Source organism: Macaca nemestrina, chromosome 4 (genome assembly GCF_043159975.1).
Source record: "Macaca nemestrina isolate mMacNem1 chromosome 4, mMacNem.hap1, whole genome shotgun sequence".
NCBI classification, from domain to species: Eukaryota; Metazoa; Chordata; class Mammalia; order Primates; family Cercopithecidae; genus Macaca; species Macaca nemestrina.
The window spans coordinates 106,531,521-106,553,999 of NC_092128.1; the positions used below are offsets into that span (position 1 = coordinate 106,531,521).

At 46.2% G+C, this 22,479-nt stretch overlaps 1 long non-coding RNA gene across 1 annotated transcript; it reads left to right on the forward strand.

Moving 5' to 3' along the window:
* The first annotated feature begins 13,967 nt into the window (after positions 1 to 13,967).
* Positions 13,968 to 15,000, forward strand: LOC139362544 (uncharacterized). Its single transcript, XR_011621680.1, has 3 exons — positions 13,968 to 14,162; positions 14,299 to 14,464; positions 14,907 to 15,000. It is a non-coding gene; the product is annotated as an uncharacterized lncRNA (long non-coding RNA).
* The last annotated feature ends 7,479 nt before the right edge of the window (positions 15,001 to 22,479 follow it).

Consider the following 22,479-nt stretch of genomic DNA (forward strand, 5'->3'; position numbering starts at 1 on the left):
TATTTCAATCGGGGCTTCTTTAAAATCTTTGTCTAATGATCCTAGCATCTCAGTCATCTTAATGTTCACTTCTATTGATTGTCTTTTTTCTCCAAATTTGACATTTTCCTGGTTCTTCAATTGGCCAAGTGATTTCTGTAATCGAAAATGAGACATTTTCATATTATGTAATGAGACTCTGGCTCTGATTTCAACCTCCTGTTGTCGCTGGCTGTTTGTGGCACTGCTCCTGCAGGGGAGGTGGAAGGCACCACCTAATTACCGCCAGGTGGAGGTCACAGCTCAGGCTCCCCACTAAGCCTCTGCTGACACCCAAGTGGGGAGCTTCCTTGTTATGGGGCAGGATGGGAGTTCTGACTCCCTTGTCTCCGAGGTGGGGGTGGCCTCATTACTGCCAGGAGATGGTGAAAGTTCTGACTCTCCTTTTGGCCTCCTCTGACACTGCCCCAGTGAGGAGAAAAAGGGGCACCCCATTACTGCCAGGAGGGGACAGAAGGCCAGTCCCCCTGTAGGGTTTCCTCTGACACTGGAGAACTGGGGTTTCATTTCCAACTGATGGGGATGGAAGTGCAGGCTCCTCCCTTGGTTTTTTTGACACCACCTCTGGGCAGATATTAGGAGCCTCCTTACAGCCTGGCTGCCAGCTCCCCCTTTGGTCTTTGCTGGAGTAGAGCAGTAATTGTCTAAAAGTTTTCTGTCTTGCTAGGCTGCCCCTTCCCTGGTGCTTGGCTTCGAGAGGACGGGCCTTTTTTGGGGCTCTTCTTGTCTATGACGGTTGGTGTTTCCAGAAGGCCACCTCTTCAGCTCCAAATCTGGAATATACAGGGACAAAAAAAAAAACCCAGTGTCATCACTCAGGTCCCAATATGTCTAGACAGTCTGTCACTTTCTCTCTGTCTTTCAGAATCTTTTATTTTACACAAACATATGTAAAATATAGATTTACATATACATAAATCTTATGTTTATTATACACACACATGCACACATATGTATATAATGTCTAGGGCATTTATTTGTACTTAGTGAAAAGAATAGAGAAAAGTCTATCTACTCCACCTTCTCAGAAACAGAAGTCACAGTATATGGCCTTTTGAGTCTGACTTCTATCACTCAGAAGAATGCATTGAAGATTCAAAATTCGATGAGTTTTGACAAAGGTATGCAGTTGCATAACCTCTATCACAAACACGATATAAAACATTTCTATCATCCCAAAACATTCCCTTGGGAACATGTGGTTTTGTTTTAAATGAAAATTGGGGCTGAGCACAGTGGCTCACACCTGTAATACTATCCCTTTGAGAGACCGAGATGGGCAGATCATCTGAGCTCAGGAGTTCAAGGCCAGCCTGGGCAACATGGCAAAATCCCATCTCTACCAAAAATGCAAAAAATTAGTCAGGTGTGGTGGTGCATGCTGGTAGTCCCAGCTACTTGGGAGATTGAAGTGGGAGGATGGCTTGAGCCCAGGAAGTGAAGGTTGCAGTGAGCCAAGATCATGCCACTGCACTCCAGCCTGGGTGATGGAGTGAGACCCCATCTCCAAAAAAAAAAAGAAAGAAAGAAAGAAAGAAAGAAAGAAAGAAAGAAAGAAAGAAAGAAAGAAAGAAAGAAAAACAAAAAATAAATAAATAAAAAAGAAGGGGAAAAAAGAAAACAAAATCAGAATGTGCTCCCTGTGGGTTCAGCTTCCAAGATGACCCCAAATGGCCCCACACCTTGCTACGCTCACTTTTACGGGACACTCTCCCGTTAGTGTGGGCTGGACTTCATGATACCTTCTGACCAATAAAAGATGGCAGAAAGGATGGTTTGCTGCTTCTAAGATTAGGTTATAAAAGGCTTCAGCTTCCCTCGTGGGTCTCCTCTCCCCTGGATCACTCGCTCTGGGAGAAGCCAGCTGCTACTTCGTGAGCATATTCAGGCGGCCTAACAGAGAGGCCTATGCAGGGAGGAACTGAAGACTTCAGGCAATAACCAAGTGCAGGAGCCCTCTCAGAAGTAGATCCTCCCCAGTAGAGACATCTGAGATGGCAGCCCCTGCCCACGGCTTGACTGCAACCTCATGAGAGACTCTGAGTTAGACCCAGTCAGCTAAGGCACTCTGAACTTAGCACCCTCAGAAACTGTGAGATAATACAGTTTTGTTGTATGAAGCTGATACGTCTTGGGGTAACTTGTTACACAGCAATGGATAACTGATACACACTCGAGTCCTCACCTCGCCCAGGTCTGATCTCTGCTCTCCAGCCCCATCCTGCCTCTCTGTCTTTCTCTCTCCACACTGTAGCCATTTTGGTCTTTTGGGTTCCTCTCCCTCAAGAACTCCATGCCTAGAATGTTCTGATACCCCCTAACTCCCCAGCCATCCTTACCCTCAGTGAGTCCTACCTGTCCTGCTGATCAGCTCTGGGATGTTGATTCTCCAAGGAAGGCCCTTCTTGGTTAGGCAGGTTGTCCAGTTATACCCTTCACTTAGGGATTTCCCTTGTCTTCCATTTGAAACACTTATTGTAATTGCAGTGTAATACATAACTGAGTGATTCCTCATTTAACATGTCTCCCTTATTCCAGTGGACCCTCCCTGAGGGCCAGGACTGTCTGTCTTGTTCACAGCTGTATCCTATGTGCCCGGCACAAGGCCCAGCCCCTTGTGTGTGATGAATGGATGGAGAGACGCATAGATTTTCTTCTCAAGAAAGAATGTATGAGTGTAGCTTTGGGGACAGAGCATTTCTTGTAGATCTCCAAAAAATCTTTCCATTTCTGAATAGAAAGTGTGTAAGTTCTTAACTAAAACAAAAAACAAATGTGTGTGTGTGTGTGTTTGTTAAAAAAACAAAAACAAAAAACAAAAAACAAAACACTTACTGCAGGCAGACAAGGTGACCCTTCACTCTGGTTGTCCTCAATACAGAGTGACCCCGGAAGCTTTTACAAATTCCTGCTCTTGGGCTTCTCCTGTGTTAATTGCATCAGAATCTTGTGGGTAGAAGTGGGCATCAAGGTTTTTACAGGTGAGGGTTGAGAGCCCTGACAGGACGTCTAGGTGAGACCCTGAGGACGGTCACCTGCTTGAGCAAAGCTGCCGGAATTGAGTGTTCTCCAAGGGCCAGCAAGGAGGCCCTGATCTCAGACCTGGGGGTCACATTTGTGATCATGCCCCTGGTAGTGGGCTCTACTGGAGGGTATTGAGAACAGCTGTAGGGCTAGAGTCCTTGCAAAGGAGAGGGCAGTCAGGGTTTGGAGGAATGGGGGCAGGGGCCCCCCTACAAGTGGGCCTTGGCGGGGTGGGGTGTTCCTTTCCAGAAGGACTGGAGAAGTTCTGGTAAGAACCACCCTCAGTCCTGGGCAATTGTATCCCTGCCCTGAGCTCTACACTTTAGGGGACCCTGCTCTGGTCCTCTCCAGGTACCCCTGTCCCAGGAGTCCTTGGGACTTAGGGGATCTACTTATCAGAGCCTGTGCACCCCTTTCAAGACCATGCACCAGGTCCTGGGATTCTGGAATACCTGTCCCAATGCCCTGAGCCCACTCCCAGCTCTGTGAGAACCTCCTTCCAGGCTCCATCTGCTCCAAAGAAGACTGTGAGGCAAGTCATGTACACTAGGCCTGAGGGCGCACAGCAAGGTGCTGTCTGCAAGCTGGTGTGGAGGGATTGGGCTGACCTGTCCACATACATGCTCACGGACCATTTGTGCTAAGAAATGGTGGCAGGGTGGGGCAGGGGAGGGTGAGAAGGGAATAGACCAGGGGCCGGAGACCTCCAGTCCCCACAGTTACTGAAGGCAGACCTGGCACATGCCCCTAATCACTTCTCTCCTATTCAGCTCATCCCTTGAATGCATTAACCTTGTTCTCGAAATCACCCTGATTGTCCCTAAGGCTGCTGTATCCCCTTCTTTTTGCAGACAGTGCCCTGCTCCTGGTCTGCTTCCTGGCCCCCAGCCTAGCCTCCAGGCTCAGTTCTTCTAGGTCAAGTGTCCCTGGCCTTGCTAGGTGGAGTCCTTCCCTCCCTCCTCGGTTCCCCCAAGACTGTGGCTTGTCTGTTGCCTCTGGTCTGAGGCCAGTGACTCTAACCCACATATATGGGCAGAAAGCTTCGTCTCCTCCGTAGATGGCACCTTCCTTCTCCTGGGTCCCCAGCCCTGGTCACTGCATCTGGCACAGGAACACCATTTATGGACTGGCTCATGAACTGGACTGAATCATTTTGGTAATTCTGCGAGGAAAGCTTTGGAGGCCTTCTTTGATACTGACTCCCAAATTCTGGTTTCTTTAGGCAATACAGCGCTTCTTTTGAAGGGTCTGTATCTTCAGCTGAAGTGAGGGCTCTGTGGGATATTGATCTACACCAGCGTGTCCAGCCTCTGAGCTGTCTTAATGCGTGTTGAGCCCGTCCAGCTCCCTTGCTTTCCTCACCAACTACATGGCTGGGTGGGCAGCAGGCATATGCACTCGCGTGTCCGCACTGCCTGCAGCCCAGAAGTGTTCTGGGGAGCTTGGCTGCCTGTGGAGGAGGAGACATTGTGCCTGGTTTGCCCGGGACAAGCTGTATGTATGTCTCCTGTTCTGATATCATTGTTAGTAGGGCCCTTTGCACTCTCAAAAGCACCTCATCCCTCAATAAGACAAAAGATGGGCCCTCAAGCAGCAGAACCTCGTGTCTCGCTGTCGAGCTCATCAGCCTGAACATTTGCAGTTTTTCTTGAGTTCTGGGAATTCTCAGATTGACTGTATTTTTAGGAAAGGTTGGCAGACAGCCGGGTGATTTTCTTGGCCCCATTATACATTCTAATGGGTTCTCTTTAAAATTGAAGGAAGTGGATTTTAAATATTTAGTCAAATTTACTGGCTCTTAGGTTATGTTTTCAAAGAACATTGGTGAAGCCGGCCCGGAGGAGTCCGTTCTGTGATTTAACGCTGACCACTGTTTCCCAAGTCACAGGAAACGAGGCATGGACTGACAGAAGAAACTTTTTCAGCAAGTGCTTGTACACCTTTGCTAGTGGCTGGTCCTCTCATCTGCTAGCAGATAAACACACAAATGCTAAGTGAATACAAATTTTTAAAGTTCAAGAAAGTATAACCTAAGTATAACTAATGAGGTAAGAATTCTTGCATACTTGGAACATGACTGTTTTTGCATTTGGTAAAATTATTCAGTTTGTACGATGGAATTTAATATATCAACATGTCATGGAGTTTCAATATTCAGTTAATACCTAACACTTGCTGAGTCCTCATATGCACCAGGTGCGAAGTGAGAAATGGGCATTGTCTATTTCATCCTTGCAACAACCCCATGAAATAAGTAGACTTATGGCTACTCCATTATAGAGAAGAGGAAACTCGGGTTTCAAACGGTAGAAAACTTGCTCCAGGTCTCATGACTTCCGGGTGCCCTGCCACCCACACTCATTTGAAATCCTCTTTGAAAAGTCTTGAATAGTCACTATCGTCCTAAATGTTTCTATCATTTGGTTTTTGCCCATAGGCTGATTCCATAGCAATCAGAGACAGCTCCTGAAGGCACAATGATTATCTGAATTTTCCTTTTGACTCTGAAAAGGCTACATTTGCCATAGTTTTTTTTTTTTTTTTTTCCTTTTAAGGCACAAGGCTGGTGCATCTGTGGAAACTGAGGCCACATTATACTACATGTCACACTGCTGGATTGCGTGGGGCCCTTGCCATGCCAGGGGTTCTGCAGGCTGCCCCTTAGATCTTTTTTGGATCTCCACCCAAACCCCACTTAGGTCGGCACTATCCATTTCTTAGCTTGCCTGAAGAGGGAGCTTTGGGATTGGTGTCATCTAGCACGTAGTAGGTGCTCAGCAGATGTTGGTTTTAAGCATGAATATGTTAAGTGAAGGAGCAATGACCCAACCTCACTTTCACTAGGACTATGAGAGGGAATCGAGCCAAAACCGCTGCATTTGAGCAGATCCCCTTGCTGTGAGTTTCTGAGTGACTGACAGGAAATGGAATCCCTGTGTTCTCTGGCTGATTTATCATAGGAGATAAGCCTAGCTGTGCTAAGGCTTGCCCTTGGGCCCGTGACCTCCAGAGGTGGAGAGAAACCTTACCCAGCTCTGCTCTGCCCTCGGAGCCAGACCTACACAGGTTGGCTGCTTCTCCACCCACCTCTGAGCCTTTCGCTGCTGTGCGAGGGCAGGCGTGCTTCTCACTCTTGCCACCTATTCCCCCTGTACTTACCTTCGTTATGGGATGGGGGGTGCCATCAGGCAGGACACACCACTATCCTTAACCCTCAGCACTGTGCTGGAAACATAGCGGGGCTCCAAGAGTGATGGATGGGTAGAGGGGCCCCCCTGAACGCACCTCAGCGTTGCCTGGTCTGGTCACACTGTCCTGCCCTGGCCATAAGTGACAGCCAGGGACTGCTCTGCCTGCTTTGCCTCTGCACACTGCCCACTTCCCATTTGTCCCATTCACACCAAGCAGCCAGACCACGTTTCTGCTGTTCCCATTTCAGGGCCTGGCACCAGGCCACCTGAGCCTGGAAAACTTTCCCTGCCTCCTGGCTGCGCATCCTCCTGGCCGTCGAAGGACAGAGAGAGGTGCTTTTCTCTCTGTGAGATGCTTTTCTTGCTCACGCACGGAGTGTACTTCTGCCAAAAGTTCTCAAGGCCTTTTTGTCCCACTGTGGTTCACAGCCTGAATGCACTTCGCATTGCAATGCTTGGCTTTCCTGGAAAGCTCTCCATTTCTCTCCAGCGTGCATCTCATTGCCTTTTCATCGCCAGCTTGGACTACAAGGGGTGCGGTCTGCTGGCCCTGGGAGGACTTTTCTGAATCCAGACCAGAGTATGTTGCTTTTTCTTTTTATGATTTCTAAAATAGTTTACGTTTAAAAATAATTATTAATATATGTATATAAAAGGAAATTTAAAAATACAGGAAACAAAAAGAACATCTATTATTGCCTTGTACTAACACTAGCATTTTACTATTGGATGTGACTAGTTTAAAAAAAATGTCTGATTTGAAGCAGAAAATCAAATACCACTTGTTCCTACTCATAAGTGAGAGCTAAACAATAGGTATACACACCAACATAAAGATGGAAACAACAGACACCGCGGACCTCAAAAGTCGGGAGAGAGATGGAGGTGGGAGGGCAAGGGTTGAAAAGCTACATATAGGGTACTATGCTCACTATTTGGGTTAGGGGTTCAATAGAAACCCCTATATATATATATCCATGCAACAAACCTGCACATGTACCCCAAATCTAAAATCTTAAAAATTTAGTTTTAAAAAGTCATTGCAATGAAAAATAAAATGTTCTATTTATTGATTATTAGAAAAAAAAACTCTGAATAGCATTACACCAGATTGAATATTTGCTTAACTGTAGACTCATTTTTAGCATTCCTTCCATTTAAACATTAAAAAAATTTTGTCATGATTTTAGGTTTACAAAATGTTGTAAAGACAGTACAGAGAGTACTTTACTCAGCTTCTTGTAATGTTAACATCTTACAAAACCACGGCTACATTTGTCAAAATGAAGAAGTTAACACTAGTACAATACTATTAACTAAACTACAGATTTTATTTGGATTTCACCAGTTTGTCCATGAATGTCCTTTTTCAATCCTGGATCACATCCAGGACTCCACAGAGCATTCATCCCGTCTCCTCAGTCCCCTCCACTCTGTGCGTTTGTCAGTCTTTTCTTATTCTTCGTGATCACGGCATTTTTACGGAGCACCGATCAGGGTTTCAGTAGGATATTCCTCAGTTGGAGTTGGTCTGATGTTTTCCTCATAATGGCATTTGTGTTAGGGATTTTGGGGGAGAACCTCACAGGGGTGCCCTTCTTACTGCAGTGTGCCAAGGGGTCTTTCTGTCCTTGTTAATGTGTATATTCACATAATTTTAATTAAGAAAAATTGAACATCTTTACATCTCATTATGTGGCCTTTTATCACGGGGATAGAAAGTAACCCATCAATTATGACATTGTTCTCACCCAGAGAAAACCTCAGAAACCTTCCCAACATAGCCCTGCAGGCAACCCACTTGAGAAGACTTGCATGTTGAAGCATTTTTCCAGTTCTGTTCTCTTACATCTTTTTTTTTTTTTTTTTTTTTTTTTTTTTGGTGTTTGAGACAGGTCTAACTCTGATGCCCAGGATGGAGTGCAATGGCAGGACCAGTGCTCACTGCAGCCTCAACTTCTCAACTTTTGGTCTCAAGTAATCCTCCTGACTCAGCCTTCCGAGTAGCTGGGACCAGAGGCATAACCCACCACACCCGGATATATTTTTTATTTTTTACAGAGATAGGGTCTCACTGTGTTGCCTAGGCTGGTCTTGAACTCCTGGGTTCAAGCAGTCCTCCCACCCTGGTCTCCCAGAGAGTTGGGATTACAGGAACGAGCCACCACTCCTGACCCTCCTACGTCATTTTTAAAAGCTACAAAATAGTTTATTGAATGGTTGTACCCTAACGTGTTTTACTAACCCCCATTTGGGTATTCACAGTTTCTTTTCCTTTCCTTTCCCTTCCCATTTTTTAAAGGAAGAATTCCTAGTACTATTACTGTTAAATCACAATAAATACATATTTTTAAGGCTTTTGAAGTATACTTTCAAATTGGTCCCAGGAAGTTTTCATGGATTTATATCCCTATCAGCAATGAGAATGCTGTTTTTCTAAGATTTTGTCAAAACTATTACAGTGAACAACGACAAATAGCAAATTTTGTCTTTCAACAGTTAATTATTTTTATGTGTTTTGATTTGTACTTCTTCAATTAGTGCAGAAGATGAACCTTCTTTTTTTGGCTTACAGGCTATTTATATATTCAATACTTTTAAAGCCTATGTGTGCCCTTTGTCCACTGGGAGATGTTAGCAATTTTCTCATTGATTTGTAAAAGCCCTTTGTAAATCAAAACCATATAGCGTATTTGTTGCAAATTTTTCCAATCTAAAGTTTGTCCTAAAATTTTGTTAATAGTGTTTTTAGTATATCAAAGTTTTAACGTTTTATGTAGTGAGGAGTTAAAATGTTTCCCAAAATAACTAACCAATCATCCCAGCCTTATTTTTTAAACAATATTCTCTTTCTTCACTGAATTAAATGCCACCTTTGTCAGATACTTAGTTCTTCTTTTACTTGGGTTTTTCCCCCACTGATATCTACGCTGTTCCACAGGATTATGCATCAAATCCACTCTTCTACTTTCCTGCATCTTTAGCATAGCGTCATGACACTGCTTAATATCATGTAGAATGAGACCCTTCCATTACTCTAGCTTTTAAAAAAATTCTAGCAATTCAAATTATGATTTTACTTTCTGATGAATTTCAGGGTTATTTAGACAAGTTTTTAAAATCTCACAGGAGTATTAAATGTATGATATATTAATCAGGGGGAAATTGGCTAGCCTAACCATATTCAATCTATCCATTCAGTTACATGGTCTTTTAGTTTATTCACATCCTCTAGGTCCTTTTGAGAATCACTTTGCTTTTTTCTGCGTTTTCTATGTCTCCAATTCACTAGTCAAGTTTTAACTGCCGAATTGAAGCAATAGTGTGAGGAAGGAAATGCTCCTGCAAAATAGTCTTTTAACTATATCAATGTGAGCCACAGATAAGGAGAGAAATGACCCAATGCTCTTGTCAAAGGAAAGGCCATTTGCATAAACAAAAGCCATTTAAAAGGGTATTGTGATCAAGTGTGGTGAACAGGCTTCTGGGAGCCAGACAGGCTAGGGCTCAGTTCCCAGGGCCCCCGTTCACTGGAGCTGGGATTAACTACTGTGGGCCTCAGCACCACCATTGTGAAATGAAGGAGGCCACTGCAGAATTGAGACCAGAGCTCATGTGTGTGAAGTATCCAGGATAGCACCTGGCATGCTTAAGTGCTCAATAAGTCGTTAAATATATGTACATTTCAAACACTGAAAAAGATTAATAAAAATTGATCGTACACTAGGCCACAAAGAAATTCTTAATTAATTTCAAAGAAATTATTTTGGCAACATTCTCTGACCACAGTGAGATAATTCTAGAAGTTAATGATAAAAGTTTGAACAAACAAAAAATCCAAGTGCTTAGAAGTCTTAGAGAAAACAATACATTGCCTAATTTTTTTAATAACACATATACCATATCATTCACCCATTTAAAGTGAATCATTTAATGGTTTTTAGAATACTGACAGAGCTGGGCAACCATCACCGCAATCAGTTTTAGAGCATTTTTATCATCCCAGATGAAATGTGGTACCTGTCAGCAGCCAGTCCCTTCCCTGTCCACACCCACCTCCAGCCCTAGGCAACTATAGATGTACTTTCTGTCTCTATGAATTTGACTGTTCTGGACATTTCATACAAATGCAATCAGAATTTATGGTGCTTAGTGTCTGGCTTCTTTCACTCAGCATGTCTTCAAGCTTTGCTCATGTTGTAGCATTTATCAGTCTTTCAGTCATTCAGATTGCTGAATTAACATTCCGTTGTTTGGATATGCCACAATTTATTTACCCATTCATGAAATGATGGACATTTGGGTTGTTTCCACTTTTTGGTTTTTTTGAATAATGTGCTATGAACATTTGTGGACAAGTTTTTTGTGGACATATGTTTCAGTCCGGTTAAATCGTAACTGTAGCTGGGTGAGGTGGTTCACACCTGTAATCCCAGCACTTTGGGAGGCCAAGGCACTTAGATTGTTTGAGCTCTGGAGTTCCAGACCAGCCTGTGCAATAAAGTGAGACTCTGTCTCTAAAGAAAAATACAAAAATTAGCTGGGCGTGGTGGCACCTATAGTCCTAGCTACTCTAGAAATAGCTACTCTAGAAAATATTTGCAAATTACATATCTGATAAGGTATATCTGATAAGGCTTTTTCTTTCCATTGCAAGGATAATGGTGAGGTGGGAGGCTGAGATGGGAACATTGCTTGAGTGTGGGAGGCAGAGGTTGCAGTGAGCTGAGATCGTGCCACTGTGCGCCAGCCTAGATGACAGAACCAGGCTCTGAGCTGAGATCGTGCAACTGTGTGCCAGCCTAAATGACAGAACCAGGCTCTGTGCCCCCTGCAAAGCAAAAAAATTGTAACTCTGTGCTTAACCTTTTCCATTATCAGTTTCTACCAGCAAAATAAATCTCTTTTCCACCACCACCAAAGATTTTTCCACATCTTTGCCAACACTTGTTCTTGCTGTCTTTTTAAATTTTAGCCACTCTGGTAGGTGTGACATGGTATCTTATTGTGGTTTTGATTTTCATGTCCCTGATGGCAAATGATGTGGAGCATAGTTTCATGTGCTTATTGGCCGTATGTTTATCTACCTTGCGGATATGTCGATTCAGACCCTTTGCTAACTGTTTTAATTGGGTTATTTTTTAAATAAAATTATTAAGCTGTAAACGTTTATCAGATATGCCTTATCAGAAATGCACTTTGCAAATATTTTCTCCCATTTTATGGGTTGTCTTTTTACTTTCTTATGGTGTCCTGTGAAGGACACATACACATGTGCTCGCTCTCTCTCAAAACTTTTGGACCAAAGAGGGAAGTAAAACTGTGATTTATTAAGCAGCCCCTTGAGGGGTAACAGCACATTTTTGACCACTTTGTATGTTGGTGCCAACCTGGGGTGCCCCAGGTAGGTGCTCCCTGGGGTATCTGCTTTAGGGCTGCTGCGAGGGTGCAGGGCAGGGCTCCTCCAGCTGGGAAACCATGGACTAGTTGGCAGCTGCTTTGTACGTCTTAAGAGACAAAAGAGGGAAAGCTCAAAATCAAGCGCAAACACTGGGTTTCCACTGAAAAGAAATATATCATTTCCTTGAAGAGAAAAATACAAGATGTGAAAAATGGAAGCAAGGAAAGAAGAGATATGAAGGGAAGAGAGATTAGAACACCAACTGCCGCAGATCATCTCCTGTCCCAATTATCCCCAAGTTCTTCCACCTTCTGGGATCAGCAGCTGTTTTAACACCCAAAGTAACTCTCTCTTTTCCCACATCAATGTGTTAAGTCCGGGGCTGTCCTTATTCTGTTTGAGGAGTTCTGGGGCAGAAGGCGAACTGGGGACTCTAGCCCCACAGTCTGTCCCCAGCCCCTCCGTGACCATCTTTGGGCACATTCTTGCTCCCTCTCCATGTTTCTGCAGCCCCTGGCTTGCTCCAGAACATTCCTCCAGCCCTCCCTCAAGTGTGCTCTCTAGGCAGGCCCACCACAGGCATTACTGAAGGTTTGGAGGTGTTAGAGCGGGGTTCAGGAACTTGAGTATTTGACATTGCGTCCTCGAGCTCACCTCCCATCCACAGCACAGAGGGTCTCCCGCCACTTCTCCTTCCACCCAGGCCAGCTGCCTTGGTGCTGCCCCCTCTTCCTCCCAAGACCTTTATTCCTGGCCCCCCAAAACTCCAGCTTCCCCGGTCCCCAGGCCACCTACTCACCCCCTCTGCAGCACAGCTCCTCAGAAAATGGACCTTGTCTTCCTTTGCCCCAGCCTCTTCATTCAAACTGTGTCCTGAGCTTCCACTTCCACAACTGAAAGGGCAGCTAATATCTTTTTATCAAGCAAAGAAGACCTGTCCGGAAATTGCCATCTTTGGTCACACACACACACACACACACACACACACCGGCTAAACCTTCAAAGTTACTGCTTCTTTCACTGTTTAAAGTGGTGTCGAAGATAGTTTTGGTCAGAGCCTCAGGCCAGAGCACCTGGGCTTTCTTCTCTGAACAAGTTTCTGTCAGTAAAAGTGAAAGAAGAAAGTGTCTGAAATCCCAGCTACTCTGGAGGCTGAGGCAGAAGAATCGCTTGAACCCGGGAGGCGGAGGTTGCAGTGAACCGAGATCGTGCCATTGCACTCCAGCCTGGGCGACAGAGCGAGACTCTGTCTCAAAAAAAAAAAAAAAACAAACACAAAAAGAAAGTGAATTGGCCACCTTTTCAGAGCAACCCCATGGGTCAGGGCTTTTTCTTTCCATTGCAAGGGAAATGGCAAACTTGGCGGGCGGGGTTGGGGGCAGTGGTCCAGATGCGTGATGAATGCCTCGAAAAGAAGTGAACATTGACTCATTCTTCCTTCTGGAGTGCTGTCTGTCAGAGTTTCCAAGGCCATTGGTAGCTGCAAAACCCTTTTTGAAATAAAATCTTATACAAGCCCCAGTATACAAAGACAGGTAAAAGGGGATCTAGGTTGGTTTGGGGGACTTTGAGAAACCTTAGCTGATGGATTTTATAATGTTAAAATGCCCAATGAAGAGAGAAAGGCATGTGAAATGTCCAAAGCCCATGGTGAAATGTGAGACAAAGTATCCACTATAAAAAACAGCAATCAGACAGGGTGCAGCATTTCTGTTGGGAGACATTTCTGGAACCCAAGGTGGGGTGATCACTTGAAGCCAGGAGTTCAAGACCAGCCTAACCAACATGGTGAAACCCTGTCTCTACTACAAATACAAAAATTAGCCGGGCATGGTGGCGCACGCCTGTAGTCCCAGCTACTCAGGAGGCTGAGGCAGGAGAATGGCTTGGACTCATGAGGTGGAGGTTGCAGTGAGCGGAGATTGTGCCACTGCACTCCAGCCGGGGTGACAGAGCAAGTCTCTGTCTCAAAAAAAAAAAAAAAAAAAAAAAAGCAATCAGATGGCTCTGACTTCTTTTATTGATTTTCCAGAAAGCTCTCTCTTCAAAGCCTACACATTTTCATCTTTGGGTTCAGTTTTCCTGAGGGTGAAACTAGTGCCTAATTAAGTCTTATTTTTGTGTCTGATTATCTTTAACACCCTTGAAAAGTGTTTGCCAGTTTTCTAGAAAAAATTGATGACTTGCTCCTCCGCTGGTTCTGCTGATTTGCTGTTTTGGAAGAGATGTTTTTCTTGTTTTTCTTTTCATTGGTGTCAAGGGAGATGGAAACAGTGAGGGCTTTAACCTCTTCTCCTCTTTGCCAGGCTAGGAAGACCCAGTTGCGGCAGCGGGCGCTAGAGCTGCCTGGAAGGGGTTACCTGCCTACAAAGCCACTAGGAACATGAGGTGTTTCCTCCCACATCTTCCTGTCCTGCCCAGGCCTAAGGGCACAACTGGCAGAAGGACAACCAGCAATGCTGAGGGACTGTGGCTCAAGGCACTGATGTCATTGTCTTGGGTTGCAGGTAAGTGAAACCTACCTCAAATGAGCTTCAGCCACAATGGGTCTTTATTGGAAAGTCATCTCAGAGAGACCCAGAGATACAGGCTTGACTGCCCCCTATCTCATTTCTCTGTTCTTCTCATTCTCCTTCTCTACAGACAAACTCACTGCTTTGTCCTACATGAGGACAAACCCAGCTGCTTCCTGGCCTCTGGGTTTACGTATCTGCTCAAGCTAACCAACCCAACCTGAGACCAACGCATTAGTCACAGTTCCAAGCTCCAAGGAGAATGAATCTGACTGTCTTCATCAGGTTACCTACTGGTGAGGAGGTCATTGTCATGTAATAGAAAGGCGGCTCCCAGGAGATTATTGAGGGCTGAAAATACATCCCTAAAGTTATCTATTATCAGATTGAGCACGTCCCTCCAAAATTCTGTGCCTTTGTACAGTAGCTCCCTCTGTTGTGACAGCAGTGTGGCTGTGATGATGGGAGTGGCTCAGACAACAAGAAAAGGTTTTAAGTATTTCCCCAGCCATCAGCATTAGATAGTCAGTTCAGCCCACCAGATGAAATATCTGGTATGTGTCAGATACCCTCCGAGGCTCTGAAGAGATGGGTATAACCCAGATACATTTTGGGACCCCATGTAGCTTAGTGTATGTATGGAGACACGTTTAAAAACACACAGTCCCAAAATAATTAAACTTAATTAAAACTAAATTATAATTTTTCTTTTGCATAATTTTTCTTTTTTCGAAGCAGTCTCACTCTGTCACCTAGGCTGGAGTGCAGTGGATCAGTAGGGGCTCACTGCAGCCTCAACTTCCTGGGCTCAAGCAATCCTCCCACCTCAGCCTCATGAGTAGCTTGGACTACAGGTATGTGCCACCTAATTTTTACATTTTTTTTGTAGAGACGGGGTCTTATTATGTTGCCCAGGCTGGTCTCCAATTACTGGCCTCAAGTGATCCCCCTGCTTCAGCCTCCCGAAGTGCTGGGATCACAGGCAAGAGCCACCGTGCCTGGCGGTCTTGCATCTTTTAAAGAATATTAATGGGGAACAAATTCATAACCCCTCGAACCTTTCCAACTTCTCTTTTGTCTCTTTTCAGCAGATAGCAGATGCCCCAGAACATCCTATTTGCCCAGTTCCCTCCAAACACTTCCCGATGCCCGGCCTCCTTGGCTTCCCTATCATCCTCCTCCTCTGCTTTTTCCAGGATCTGTCATCTTTCCACCCATAGCTTAACTTAACCTCTCTGGCTAAATCTTATTCTCTTTCCTCCTGCAGCTCAGATTCTGTTTCCCTCTACCCAGGTTTCCACAGACATTTTCCATCTTGCCCAGTACAGACTAAATTCTTTTTTAGAGGGTAGGAAAGAGGGAAAATCTGAGTAGACAAAGGGAAAATTATGTTGAGCTAGTTGGGGGTAGGAGGAGAGAGAGATCACTTATGTGTGGACAAATCATGTGTCCCTCATACAGAGATGAATGAGGCCAAGTGCTGGCCCACAATGCACTCCCTGTTTAGTAAAGGAGCCTGACACAAACACAGATCAAAGACCAGCACACCTCTCCTTGGAGTAGGAGCGTGCATCAGAGGAAGCCACACACCTGTTTGAAGGGTGCATCAAACAGGGTAGGAGTGTTGAGACCAGCAGGAGTGCATTGCATGGCTAAAGCACAATGACAGGTAGGGTTATTGTTTCTGACTTACAGATGAGGAAAATGAACTCAAAGGTGATCTACAGCTTCCCCCACTATGGTCTCCCAAGTCATAAGTGGTATCAGTAGGACTAGAGCCCTTCTCTGTCTGATTTTAAGATCAATTTTTTTTTTTTTTTTTTTTGAGATGGAGTTTCACCCTTGTTCAGGCTGGAGTGCAGTGGCACAATCTCGGCTCACTGCATCCACCTCCCCAGTTCAAGTGATTCTCATGCCTCAGTCTCCTGAGTAGCTGGGACTACAGGCATGCACCACCATGCCTGGCTAATTTTTTTTTTTTTTTTTTTTGTATTTTTAGTAGAGACAGAGTTTTACCATGTTGGCCAGGCTGGTCTTGAACTCCTGACCTCAGGTGATCCGCCCGCCTCAGCCTCCCAAAGTGCTGGGATTACAGGTGTGAGCCACCACACCAAGCCGAGAACCAAACTTTTAGTCACTGCACCATACCCCTGTCCTAACTGAGACCTCCCTTTCTCCAAATTTTACCACTTGTTTGGATGTGGGGTCTCAGACCTCAGAACCCACTGAACCTCTCAATGGTGTGTGGTGAAAAATGACTGGACAGTTGGGCACAGTGGCTCACCCCTCTAATTCCAGCTACTCGGGAGGCCAAGGTGGGAGAATCACTGAGCCCGAGGGTTCAAAGCTGCAGTGAGCTATGATGCGCAGCTGCACTACAGCTTGGGCAACAGAGCAAGACCCTGTCTTCAAAAAAGAAAGAGAAAAATGACTGTACTCCTCATCCCATTATAACGTTATTTTCCATCTCACAAATACAGAAGCGACAAAATAAGCAAAGGAGTTATCTTTCTTTCCCAAGGAACTAAACTAGGATTGGAAAGAAATTTATGGTGTCTTGCAAAGGAAGCCCTGCTCTCTCCTTACGGGCAATCGTCGGCACTGTAGCCCGGGCGCTGTTCTGCCCACTGTTTGGAGACTTTCCGCCCTCGTGACTGCCTAGAGAGAGCCCTTCTCTGAGCTGAGCTGCTGAACATTCTGGAAGACGTGTGCTCTGATGAGTGGAGAAAGTGGAGTAGGGCACATTGAATTCTAGGTGGAGCTGTCAAAAGGCATCCACCCATTCATACATCTATTCATGGTCCCTTTGGGTTCTCAGATTTTTCAGATCAGCTTCTTGGCAGCTTGCACTTGGATGTTGCAGTGGAGCTTCTGTTCAGGCTTCTGCCCCATAAATAAAATCAGAGCTTCATTCCCTGCCGATGCATTGACTGGGACATCATCCAGGTCCCTGAGGCAGGAATGTTATTAGACACTCAATAAATATTTACTGAGTCTTGAACGCATTTACCTCCTGAAACCTGCTCAGAGATAGTGAATGGACAGGGGGACGTGAAAACCACAATGCCCTTCTCTTCTCCCAGGAGATTGATTTGGTTATTATGTTAAAATAGACATGCAAATTAGCATACGCTCAACGCTGAATGGAAATTCATCCCTTAACCTAAATAAAATTGAACAAACTCCATAACTCTTCTTGCTATCCTTGGATTAGGTTTCCAGGATTTTAAAATAATACACCTATAAAATTGAAAGCCAGAAAAACTCCAAAGTGATCTAAGATCCATTTGAATTAGGAGAAGATACAACCTTGACCCTCAAGGGCTGCGAGTGAGATCATAAAGCCAGGCCGGAGATGAGAAATGTGAAACATTCCCATTGAGACTGTCACAAAGTCCCACGGCAGTTCAGAGGAATGAGATCACTTTGGCCAGTGGTAGTAAGTGAAGTATTTGTGCAAAGGGTGGGTATTCATTCATTTTTTTTTCTTTCTAGAAATATTTCTGGCCTGGTGTGGTGGTGCACACCTGTAGTCTCAGCTACTCAGGAGGCTGAGGCAGGAAGATCGCTTGAGCCCAGGAGGTCAAGGCTGCAGTGGGCTGTGGTTGTGCCACTGCACTCCAGCCTGGGCCACAAAGCAAAACCCTGTCAACAGATGGAAGGAGGGAAGGAAGGAAAGAAGGAAGGAAGGAAGGAAGGAATAAAAGAGGAAAGAGAGAGAAAGAAAGAAGGAAGGAAGGGAGGAAGAGGGAAGGAGGGAAGGAAAGAAAAGAAAGATTTCTGGGCACCACCCCAGCTAGGCATTGCGCATAGTAGGAAGAGTAATATACAGTTCTTGCCTCTAGGGAGCCCACAGTATTGGAAGGGCAGGGAAGTTGGCCAGTACCTATGGTACTAGTTGATGCTGTTGTGTGCAACATGCAGCGGGGACATAGTGAGGGTATAAGGGAAGCCGACTGAGTTAGCTAGAACCGTAGAGGAGGCTTCCTGGAGGAAGTGTCTGTGGAACTCAGTCTTGAAGAATGAGGCAAAGACAGTGAAGGATAATTCAAGGCAGAAAGAACAGCATCAAGGGGCATGAACTTCGGGGAGCAGAAATGTTTGACTTTGCTGCAGTGAAAGTTTCTGATGGGGAAAAGCTGTGAGTTGGGACCAAGAGCAGGGAATGTAGGTCACAAGCAGGCTTTCTTGGAGGATCCACTTCAGAGAGGTTGCGGCAAGGGGTCCTGTGAAGACACCTGATGTGAGGGGAAGCCTGAGGCTATACTTGGTTTGGGAGAGGAAAGAAATGAGATAGACAAAGAGAACTGTGGGTATTCTGGGTGTCGGCAAGAGGTTGAGGGAGGAATTTCCCATGTGTCTGTGGCACATACGTAGGCTGTGGCAGCTGAAAGTGGTAGTGACTAATGCTAGATGCCAAGGACTGTGAAAAGGCTGATATGTTCCCTCCTTGTAAGCTAATGAGTTGGCCTGCCACAGTGCATGGGGCTGCGAGATGAGAGACTCCTGGGTCAGGGACTAATGATGGCCTTACTCACAGCAAGAGCAGAAACCAGAGTGTCAGCATGATCACCTCAGCTCCCTGAGCTCCAAGGCCATCAGCAGTGATGCAGGTGGGTCTAGATGGGTGCACCCCCGACAGTGGGCTACACCCAGGAGAGGACACAGGGCCAGGGCAACCCACTGCCCACAGCAGCCTGCTCATTGTCTGGGGAAGAGACACTGTCTGATCTCCCAAGGGTGCTTGCTCCAACACAACCTTGAGAAATGGCCAAATAGAGATCAGGGCTTGACAAGCTGTATGGAAGTGGGAGAGACCATGGGAAAAGTGTCTCCCAACATTAGGAAGAATGTCGTCTTAGTCAGTTTGGGCTCCGTCACAGATTTCCATAGACTGGGTGGCTTAAGCAACAATTTAATTGTCACAGTTTTGGAAGCTGGACAATTCAAGATGAGGATGCGATTCTAAAACCTTCTATATCCTGGCTGGGCGCAGTGCTTCACACCTGTAATCACAGCACTTTGGGAGGCTGAGGCAGGTGAATTGCTTGAAGCCAGGAGTTTGAGACCAGCCTGACCAACATGGTAAAACCCTGTCTCTACCAAAAATACAAAACTTAGCCAGGCTTGTGGCACATGCCTGTAACCCCAGCTACTCAGGAGGCTGAGGCACAAGAATCAGAGGCAGAGGTTGCAGTGAACCGAGATGGTACCATTGCACGCCAGCCTGGGTGCCAGGGCGAGACTCTGTCTCAAATAACAACAACAAGAACTAAACAAACCTTCTATATCTAGTTTCCATGTGGCTGTTACCACCAAGTTCTGCCTCTGCCTACCCTCCACCCGGACAGTGTGCTGGGCCAGGGCACCCACCCTCCGGGAGCTAGGAGTGTGGGCTCAGGGTGCTCAGGGTTGCCCTCCCCTGCAGAATCGTCAGCGCAGCAGGTATTGGCTCACCCAGACACACCCACCCCCTTCTCCAAAACCCAGAGCTAATGACTGACTGGCACAGGGTACAAAAGCCTGTCTCCTGGTGAAGCCGACACAGTGCCGCGGTTCCTGCTCTGGAGCTCTGCAGGAAGGCTGAAGCTCAGCTCCAGCTGAGGCTGCATCCCCTGCCTTCTCCTTCCTCCCTCACTCCCCTGGGTTTGAGAGGACCTCTTCAACAAATCAAGTGCACTGAATGTCTGCCTTGGGCTCTTGGGAGCTTCTTGGGACTTGGCCCAGAGCTGACAGTCTGGGTTCTTGATCCAGGCTTCCCCACAGACACTATCCATGTGTCTTGGGTTCCATGCTTTTGCTCTGGACCCAGGCCCCCAGATTCCTGGGATGGGAGTAGGACCCAGGTTCCTGTTGGAATGAGACAGTTTAGGCAACACTCAAACCGTGAAGCCCCCTAAGCCCTCACCTGACTCCCCCAGGCAGGTGTTTGTAGCTGGCTGTCACCTGTCCTACCCTGTGAAGTGGCTGTTCTGGGATTGACTTACTGCTCCTCTCTCTCATTTGGCCTTGAGTGCCCGAGAGGCAAAACTGCAGCAGAGTGGCTCCTGTATCCTCAGCACTCAACACGGATCCTATTGTTGGTGTTCAAGAAACATTTGAGGAGCTGCACTTACTTGGAATGAGAAAAAGTTACACCCATGACCTCCAGGTAAAGCAGACAGCAAATGGCGTAAATGAAGGGCCCTGCAGCAGCCACAGACACAGGCCTGGGGAGACAGAGGATCCCAGACGGAAGAGCTGCCACTTACTGGGCACCGCCATGTGCCAAACCCAACACCATGTGCACTCTGTAGACTCTCATTGAATCCCTAAATCCTTACGTGGCATGGATCATTATCTCCATTTTACTAATGAGGCCATTAAAGCTCAGAAGAGTAAGTAACATGACCAGTGTAAAAGTACAAGAAAATGACAGATTCAGATTTTTTTTTTTTTTCTTTTTTTTGAGACGGAGTCTCTCTCTCTCTCTCTCTGCTGCCCAGGCTGGAGTGCAATGATCCAATCGCAGCTCACTACAGCCTCAACCTCTAGGCTCAAGCAATCCACCCCCACTCAGCCTCCCCCATAGCTGGGACCATAGGTGTGCACCACCATGCCCAGCTCCTTTTTTTTTTTTTTTTTTTTTTTTTGTGGAGACTGGGGTCTCACTATGTTGCCTGGCTGGTCTTGAACTCCTGGACTCAAGCAATCCTCCCACCTCGGCCTCCCAAAGTGCTGGGATTATGGGCATGAGCCACTGCAGATTCAGATTTTGAGCACTTGTCTGGCTGATTTCAAAGCCTGTCCTCTTTCCACAATCAGGTCTTAAGTCATATCCTGAAGAGTTCGTCATTGCTTTTCCAGGAATCTGATCCCTTCTGGTCAGGCTGGGAAGGTCTGGGCTGCCAGTGGTGTTGCAGATGGTGTTGCAGCTCCCAGGCAGCTGATGGAGGTGTGGAATGAAGAGTGTGAGAGATGACAGAGGCAGGCACGGCAGTGCTACCCAGCAGAGCCGGCTGACAGAGGTGGGGATGCTGCAGTGGATTGTCCAGCAAATAGAGATGCCAAGGCTGAGGCTTGATTCTCTCAGACCTTCTGCCTCTGGCAGCAAGAGTGCTGGACCCGGAGCTGCGTGACCTTCACCAGGTTCCATTTCTCATCAATGGGGGAGCAGGGTGACTGTACCCAAGGACTGCTAAGGTTTTCTCCAGCTCTGAAAGTCCCCAGTTCTCAACCAGTGAAAGGTCTGACGTTTCCCATCCCTCTTTGCAAATCCTGGGCTGACGACCAGGGATCCAAGTCCCTCAGCCCAGCCAAGGCGACAGAAAGCCTGACTTTCCCAGCCCTGAAAAGAGCTGACGGGCTGTTCTCTGGGCTCCCCTCGGCAGCAGCATTGACAAGGGCTGGGAGAGGGACACTGGCACAGGAGACTTCTCAAGTTGCTCCACAAAGGGCCTCTTTTTCCCAGGCACAGTGACAAATACTGCCGCTCCCTCTGGCTATAAAGGCCGGGGGTGCAGAAAAGGTTCCCATGTCTGAACTCTTAAGAAAGTTGCAAGCAAAGAAAAAAATGCGTACGGGCTTTTGGCTGTGCTTTTTGACTTGATGCCAGATAGCCGGTGGGTTCAAAATTACATCACTATTGACTATCTGAGTTGTTTCTCTGTTTGACCTTCTTGGAAGAATGGTTACCTTGGCAACAGATGGTTATCAGTTCCTCAACAATTTGTGCCAAGGAACAGTTTCCTGCATGCTGAAAACCAGTGGCCTAAAAGCTAGATCTGGCCGGCCTCACCCTCCCAGGTCTCTGAGCGGATTGTGCAGTAGGGACAGTCCCTGACTTACAACATTTCCACAGATGATTTTTCGACTATATGGTGGTGCAAAAGCAGTACATGCTCAGTAGAAACCGTACTTCGAGTATCCATACAACCATTCTGTTTTTCACTTTCAGTACAGTGTTGAAGTTACATAAGCTATTCAATACTTTATTATAGGCTGAGCGCAGTGACTCACGCCTGTAACCCCAGCACTTTGGGAGGCCTAGGCACGTAGATCACTTGAGTTTGGGAGTTTGAGACCAGCCTGGCCAATGTGGTGAGACTTGGTCTCTACTAAAAATACAAAAATTCGCTGGGTGTGGTGGCACATGTCTGTAATCCCAGCTACTCAGGAGGCTGAAGGAGGAGAATCGCTTGAACTCAGGAGGCGGAGGTTGAAGTGAGCTGAGATTGTGTCATTGCACTCCAGCCTGGGCAGCAGAGCGAGACTCCATCTAAAAAAAAAAGGAAGAAAAAAGTACTTTATTATAAAAAGGGTTTGTGTTAGA